Source organism: Toxotes jaculatrix, chromosome 13, assembly GCF_017976425.1.
Source record: "Toxotes jaculatrix isolate fToxJac2 chromosome 13, fToxJac2.pri, whole genome shotgun sequence".
NCBI lineage: Eukaryota > Metazoa > Chordata > Actinopteri > Toxotidae > Toxotes > Toxotes jaculatrix.
Genome location: NC_054406.1, coordinates 25,183,921 through 25,192,572, shown reverse-complemented (window position 1 = coordinate 25,192,572; position 8,652 = coordinate 25,183,921). Strand labels below are relative to the sequence as shown.

Sequence of the window (8,652 nt, the reverse complement as noted above, 5' to 3'; positions counted from 1 at the left end):
AACATGTTTAATGTTCCGTTCTGCTACAGATAAATATTTGATTAATATTCTTTGCAAACTGTAATGTAAATAATTACCAGTCATGACAGCTTTTTGCCTCCGTGCTCTGTTTCATAATTCTAATCTGCTGAGCACACATTATCCAATAACTGTTCACTAACTGTAATGTAAATACTGACCCACATTGTCTGTATTATGCTACATGTCTTTCTCCCCCTCTCCTCCATTCCTAGCTGTCCTATCTTCCTCCTTTTCCTCCTTTCACCCAGCCCGGCCATCGACAGGAGGGTCCCCCATCTGAGCCAGGTTCTGCTCAAGGTTTCTTCCTGTTAAAAGGGAGTTTTCCTTGCCACTGTCGCCTTAAGTGCTTGCTCTGGGGTCAGGCTCTGGGTCTCTGTAAAGCGCTTTGAGACAATTTTGATTGTGGAAGGCGCTATATAAATAAAATTGAATTGAATTGAATTGAATTGAATGCCAATTGATAGTGCAGTCTCCTTTTACTCTTTGAAGTAACAACTTAGATTGTTCTAGAAATAAAACACAAATGAAACATAAGAAAACATTTATTTTCAACAAAGAAAGACTAAACAATTTGGAACAGTAATGTACACCTATGGCATGACACCCAGAGAACACAGAATATCAGAATATGAAATCAGCGAAATTCAACTCTGCTCGCCTTTCTGTGTGTATGCACAAACATATGTGTGAGTTCAGTTCTCTCATCTCCACAGGAAGTGCAGTACAGGGATGTGTGAACTTTAGTAAATGTAAATGTAAATGTACTTTCCACACTTGCAGCAGGTGTTGGTGGCCTTCCTCCGCTGACGAGTGCACTGCATGCACAGTCACCTTTTATGGGATTTGGAGGTCCCTGTGTGCCCACTGACACTGGCACCGTCCTCTCCTTTCTGTGGCCCTCTTGCTTCTGCCACCATGGCAGCAGAGCTTGGTGTGCAGGGGAGCCGCTGTCGTTGTTGGAGTTGTGGAGTGACCAAAGCCATTCCCAGCTCCTCCAGGAAAATCCGGCGCTTGTACAGTTTGCTCTGGTTCCAGGCCGGATCCACAGCACAAAGGAGTTGAAAGCAGAGACATCCAGGATGTTGTAAAACAACGTCAGGGGCCACGGCGAGCTGTAGGTACCTACACAGTGGAAAAAAAGAGAAAAATAAATTAAATAGGCTATTCTTCTGAAAGAAATACACAATAATAAATACACTAAATGTATCTCAGACAAGCACATAAATTCCAGTAATTGCTCTTACCTTATCCAGATTGTCCACAACGCCTTTGCAGCTGAATTATTTTGGGCTTCTGGTGGGCCTCGTCGCTAATGGCTGGCTCCCGGTGTACAGTGCTGAGCAGCAGCACGTTCTTGCCACGCTTTGGGATGTAGGAGACAGCTGTGTGGGTCTTTGTGAAGCAGAAGGTGGAGGACAGGATGGTTCTCTGCTTGGTCTGGAGCAGGATCGGAGGAAGCTCTGGCTTGTTCCGTCTGACTGTCCCAACCAGGCCCATCTTCTGTTTTAGCAGCTCTTCCCCAAGTCCATATGATGTGAAAAAATTATCACGTCACCATACGCCCTGCCAGTCCTTCTGTCAGCTCTAGAACCACTCTCCTTCCCTGACTAACCTCTGCAGGACTCCCGCTTTGCTTTCCTGTGTAGACTTGCATTCTAAATGCATATGAAGTGTGGACGTCACAGGCCACCCACACTTTGATCCCATATTTGGCTGGCTTGCTGGGAATATACTGCTTGAATCTGCAGCGACGCCGGAATGGAACCAGATGCTCATCTATGCAGATATCTCTGGCAGGGTTGAAGAGAAGAGAGAGCTGGTGTTCCCACTTCTCTCACAGCTAGAAATAGCTACAAGCTTGTTGCCTCTCCTCTGACGCTGGGGCCGTGTCAGAGGGTCATCAAACCGCAGCTTGGAGGCTAGCATCTCAAATTTGTAGCAGGGCATGATGGCTCGTCCTGACTGCTCACTCCACAAGCTGCGGGTGCATTCATCCCGTGAGTGGTAAACCCCGGCCAAAATGAGCAGGCCGAGGAATGCCTCCAGCTCCATTCTGTCCATGTCTTTCCAGGCTTGGACGGTGCGTCTCCCCTGCAGATTAGTCATCTTCAAAATGAGCTTGATTATCTCATCAGTGATGAACAGATCCCAGCATGACTTCACCTGATCTGTGATGCGGGCGATGGCATACCTTGTCGGTCCGGGAGGAAGACAGAAGGGTGGAAAGTACCGGAGCGTTTCTGAATGAGAGGCTGACCAGTAGACCTGTCCATTTTTTGAAATCCATTCAGGAGCTGCTGTCTCTTCTCCCTCTTCGTCGACCTCTGAGCTGTAGGGAGAACCAGATTGCATGGGGATCTCCCACTCACTGTCAGAAGAATCTTCTGGGGAGGGAGAGTATGAGGATGAGGTATCCTCGCTCCCCTCCTCGCTAGGCTGCATCACCTCTTCCAGAGCTTGCAGAGCACTGAATTTACGTGCCATGACTGCCATGTAAGAAATGAACACACAGCTCTGGAGCTGGCACTACTTATAAGTTTTGTATGGTGACAGACAAAAATATGTGATTGTGAGAAGTGGATGATAAGAATTCCAAAGTACAGTATTTAATCAGTTCATATTAAGCTGTATGTGTTGTCTGCATTTCAGACCTCCCATCTACTGAAGCATCTATGAACCTGGCTGATCGTTCAGACCTGACACAATATGTGACCCTCACTACTTGTGGTAAGCAGAGTTATAGGTAATGGAAATGTTTTGTTTTGTTTTGAGACAGGTAATATCCAGCCAGGTAGAAACACCAAACCAGTTTAAGTTATTATTTTCAGAACTGCTGCTCTCACAGATATTAGATGAATCAGCGAAGCTGCACAAATATCCTTGTTTTCTCCTCAACAAACCAGTCAAGAAGAGAACAGAGCAGCAAGTCCGACTTCACCACACAACAATTAAAACCAACCTCTGGGTGTATATATGCAGTTGTAGACACTGAGCATCTGGAGCTAAACATCATAAACAGTGCTGATGTTAGAGGGTGGGAGACACTTTAGTGCTTGAATATTATCTGTGAACATTCCACTGTAGGATACAACTTAATGAGCTCGATTAATACTGTGAAGAGTTTTCTAAAGAGTTTTCTAAAATGGACTCCTTCTACCTTAGACCAAAGATTTACCAGTGACCCTATGTACGTACAGAAAAGTTTACAAGTAAGTTACGATAGGGGTGGGCAATATGGCAAAAATATCACATCACGATTTTTTAATGGTAAAATCACAATCACGATTTTATCACAGTTCATTTTTACAGTGAAGTTAATTTAGAACCAAACTATTTTCTTTGTAAAAACTTAAAGATAAAAGAGTCACCTCTTTCCACCGTTTGCTACTTCTCTCACACAGCGTGCTTTTATCAAAGGCTTGTGTTATAGTTGGTTGTTTCTGTGTAATGTCTTTAGCCGTTACCACTGGCTGATGTGTGGTTGGCCTCGCTGCTTGGCTCTCAGCTAATAGTTTCGGATGCTGCCTCTTCAGGTGGTTAAAGAGGTTCGTTGTGTTTGCGCTTTGTCGTTTGGAGAAAACCCAAACCAGTTCCATACGCAGTGTTGGGGAGTAACGGAATACATGTAACGGCGTTACGTATTCAGAATAAAAAATCCGGGTAACTGTATTCCATTACAGTTACAGTTTAAATAGATAGTATTCAGAATACAGTTACATTGTTGAAATCAATGGATTACGTGACGATACTTCTCTGTTTCACGAGTTTATATTTATTCTCTAAAATGAACAAAGGCAACCCGATGCGTTTCCCAGAAGCCCCAGCTCCACGAAAACAAACGTAAATAAACGAGCTATTTGTCTGATTAGTCGGTCAGAATGGAGTCGGACGAGGAGCAGCTGGAGCGAGAGCTTGAGCCGCAGCCGGCAAAACAGAGCCGGGACAGGAATGTGTTGGCCAAGACGGAAACGGCGTTACATATTCTGAACACATAACGCCGTTACATGAACTCCGTTACTCCCCAACACTGTCCATACGACTGAAGTGGAGTTCTTTTTGGGGAACAACTCCAAGCTTTAACTTTCGTTGTCGATTGGTTGGTCATGTTCACGTGAAGTGGGCTGTTAGTTGCCCAAGGAAAAAAAAACCTTTTCGTGCGTCTGTGCGCAAGCATAGAGCTGCAATTAATAGAATGTGCCCTATAGACGATAATACGATCTCTCTCCTCTGGCTGATCGTCAACACTTTCTAATCCTTCACGATCTAATATCGTCATATTGCACACCCCTACTTGAACTGTAAAGTGAGTAGTAGTCTACCTCAAGTTACACAATGCACCACAGAGAAACAGTGTTTTGTACAACTTCACAAATGTTTTTCATTTGCATTATTTGCTGCCTGTGTGCTGTTAAAGTTTACAGTTTTATGACAGCAATTAATTCAAAGTGTCATGTATTGAATTTTTAAATGTGTTTGCACAAATAACAGCAAAAAAATCAACAGGATGGTGTTTGGTGGTCATTTTCCCATAAAACTAAATAATATAATAATGAATAAATTTTAACTCTAAAGAGTGTAAATAAAACACATTTTGAGTGTGAGGTGTCGACACTGGAGAAGAGTTTATATCAAAATTAACTAAATTTTAGACTCTACTGAGTGAGGGATCCCATGATCCCTATCATTCCAACAATTCCCTTTATCCTATAGAGACTGTCTGCTCCCCGTCAACAAAAAGTGTATAAACCAAAAAGGCAAGAGGTGTTATTCATAAAAACCTCAAAAAAATTAATACTATAGAAGTGTCTGAACCTAAAAACACCACAATTAGATGTGGGCTATTAAACATTAGACTTCTCTTGTCTAAATCTCTGTTAGTAAATGATTTGATAATGGATCAGCAGATTGATTTATTCTGTCTTACTGAGGCCTGGCTGCAGGAGGAAGAGTATGTCAGTCTAAATGAGTGAGGCACAGGCCGAGGAGGAGGAGTGGCAGCAATCTACCACTCAAGTCGTGAGGTGTAACAACTGAAACACTGTGCACATTGTCAACAACATGAAATGCATGAAAACTCTCTACAAATGCAGTCTCCATTTCAGATACCAAAAACCAAATTTCATTTCTAATAAGGATGCAAATCATATTATTAAACACTGGAACCTCAACAAAGTCTGTGCAAACAACAAGAACAGTGTGATATTCAATACCATTATATTTAACCCAAGATGTGGCACTTATTTCACTTGACATATCAATCTGAAAATGCTCTGAGACAAAATGACCATTTTCTACATCAGACAGTAATTTCAATGTCACAGGCTCAGACTCAATACTTTTTGCAGACAGTGATTCCCAATGATAGTCATCCACAATTTGGTGTTTCTTTGCAAGAGACTTAGTAATGTTTTTGAAGTTTTCTATGCTGGACTAAAAAAAATCTGTGTTTGGCTTCATACCTCATAGTCCAAACATGAACTAAAGGACCAATTTGGTGTATACATTCAGGATAATGGATCATAAAGTGATGTTTTGGGATCAAGTTATTTACAGGATACAAAATTATGAATAACCTGTGGTGCTCTTCAATAAGATGCTTTAAAAATACTGCCATTCCTTCTGTTATACAAGGGGAAAATATTATGTTTACAATATGCAACAGAAGTAACAACAAATGCCAGTGAACGTCACCTTCTGGGACATCTCCAAAGAAAAGTGGGAGGTTCTAAATAAGACATAATGTTTGACTGGCATTAAGCCCAGTGCCACTGCCAGTACAAAACATATTTATGTTTGTCTTCACTAGAAATAATGTTCTGATTCAGATATTTAAACAATAATTTAATCTCATACTGTGCTACACCTTCTAAGATATCATGTATTATATCAAACACAAATCCAATACATTGAAGTATGACAAGGAATTAAGTGTACTGTTGCTTTTGATCCCAAAACAAGGATTTTCCCTTGGATGCTCAGTAAGATGTCTGTAATGATCCTCATTTGTTGATCTGGTCCGCAAAACCACACGTAGATCACTTTCACGAAACACTGTTTGAGCGGATGCTTTATCAATGAGACACATTCTGCAGTAATGGCTGGCACTGAATGATTCCACGTAACCCAGAATTCAGTTCAGACCTAAATTGTCACCTGTTACTCGTGCAATGGTGCCATAGACAGGTTGTTCAGAAAATGCCACTTTGATTCCATTGTGCTCTAGTATCTACAGCAACAGAAAAATGAAAGAACATAGTTGCTTAAATTTACATTTCTGACTCATGGCTCATAGCTAAGAATTGCAGATAACAATACTTACCAGTCCTTTAATGTCCAACAGCCTTGGAAACACTAAGAATATGTTTGGTCAGGATTGTAGATCATTGTCTATATTCAGAGGTCTCCTTCATCTTCTGCAGAATTCTGTCACTGTGTGTGGTTCATCAAGGATATGACCTCTCAACGTTCTTCATCCAGCTGACCACCAATCTGTGGCAGCTCCCTGTCTTTCCCCGGACCACCTCCTCCTGTTGCCATTTTTGGTTCATTAGACCCAAGCTTTGTCTTTCTCTGTATGGTCTTCAACCGCCATGCCAGAAATCCAGAGCCGCTTTGGCTGTCATAAAAATGTTTCTAACCAAGGGCAGACATAAGTTTGTACTTGTTTGTACTTGTTTGAAATGATTTAAAGCATTTTAACACACTTCATTGTCATTTGAGAACCTGTAGTTTGTGGTGGTGGTATCGTACTGGGAGATGCACTTCACATTTGGCCCATACTATTTGAATCAGTGATGGCAGACCAAGCAGATAACCCTCAATGTAAGAGCACTGTACAGTGTCAATATCACCTACTCTTAATCATTTTATCGCAAAATCATTTTCAAAAAAAGCTTTATAACCAGATATAGATACAACTTACATATCCTTTCCTTTTAATGCAGGGAATAAGGTAACAATTCCCAGTGCATATTTCTCTTTAGTGATTCACTGAGGGATTCTCCTGCGAATAAAAAAATAAAATAAAACCTGTACATGAAACTCTCTTTCAAGGAAAGAAAAACACAATTCATCAGCACCAGTGAAAAACTAGTAATTTGGCCCCAACCTACCTAACTTTTAGTTATCATTCATTATGTGAATTTATGAAGAAAAAATAGTTTAATAGTTGTTAACTACCTAAACCTGCTATTGTAAACTTACCCTTCTGTCTCAACCATGTGTCCTGCAAGAATGTTCACCAGCTGCCTTCTTCTACTGTCACATAAAGTCCCAGTCTGTTCATACTCTGCTTTATCAGCTAAACAGATAATTCAATTAAAACAAAACATTTTAATTCAAGGCTAGGACAGCAAACAACTATGACCTAAATTAGACATCTGATAATAAACTTACATCTCTGGCTGAAGAACTCTGAAATGCCTCTTCATCACCTCTCATTTGCTTGGGTGGTCTTGGTGTTTCACTGTCAGTACTATTTATGGACACAGGCTACTTCCACTGAGTGAGGATAGTGATGGCGAGGGAGGTGACAAAAGACGCACTTGAATCTATTAACAAGAAATAAATACTTATTTAATTTGGAGCATTATTGTGGATCCAATGTTGGAATTAGTCCTTTGAGAAATGCAATTCAAACAGCATATTTTAATTTTACCTTGACAGTCCTTAATGGCAAAGCATATCCCTTCCATGGTGCTTAAGTCTGCAAACACTGCTTCATCCACCTCAGTGCCGGAATCATCTTCCACTGAAATCTTGTCCACAGGAATGGAAAACTCCTCAGTCACTAAATGATGAGTTAAATACCACAAGGTTAATTGCTTAAATCATAATACATAAAGGCCAGTCACTCTTAACTACTAGTTGTTCATATAACATTGGAGACATTTACCTTCAGAAATGAATTCTTCCAAATTGGCATCTTGTAATTTGATGTATTTCTTGCGGTTTTGATACTGCACCTTAATGATCATCTCATCTACAACATGTCTGTAATGAAAGAGGGATGGCAGAATATTCTTTAGATATTCCTTCCAGTCATAATTTGTCTTTTACTTGCCTATAGACCTACAATACAACACAACATCCAAAAAACTTTCACTACACTCAAATGCTCTCTGATATACAGAAATATACTTTTGGTAACTGAAGCTATTCAGTATGCAGATGTCCTTCATCTGCCTGACAGGTCTGGAATGTTATCTACTGCTCTTCACACTTCTTATGAAGCATCCTTGATACACAGTAAATGGTACAGTGTAACTGAGTGCTGATTAAGAACAACATGCTGCAAAATATGGTAAAACTCATTATGCACTGCATGCGTTTGCATTTTGACTGAAATTGCAAGATGTGAAACTACAGGTAATGATTTTCATAACAAAATTTTTCATTGTCACAAAAAAAAAAAAGCTCTGCCATCCCTACATTACTTTATCATACCACTTTTTACTTTTAATTCTGTGATTCAGGTAATGCTCTTGCTTACACTAACCCAAACTGCAAACTGCAATCTGCAGCCTTACCTGTACAGTTTTACTGAACCGTAGTTCGGTCAGTGGATTAAGGATAAAACATAAGCCAATGTCTTCACACCAGCATAGAGTTAATTACATCAGAATTAACACC

The 8,652-nt window shown here is 40.5% G+C and overlaps 1 pseudogene; it reads right to left on the bottom strand.

Annotated features, from left to right (window-relative positions):
- Positions 1-848: 848 nt before the first annotated feature.
- On the bottom strand, positions 849-2,505 carry LOC121191512 (annotated as a pseudogene).
- Positions 2,506-8,652: the final 6,147 nt, after the last annotated feature.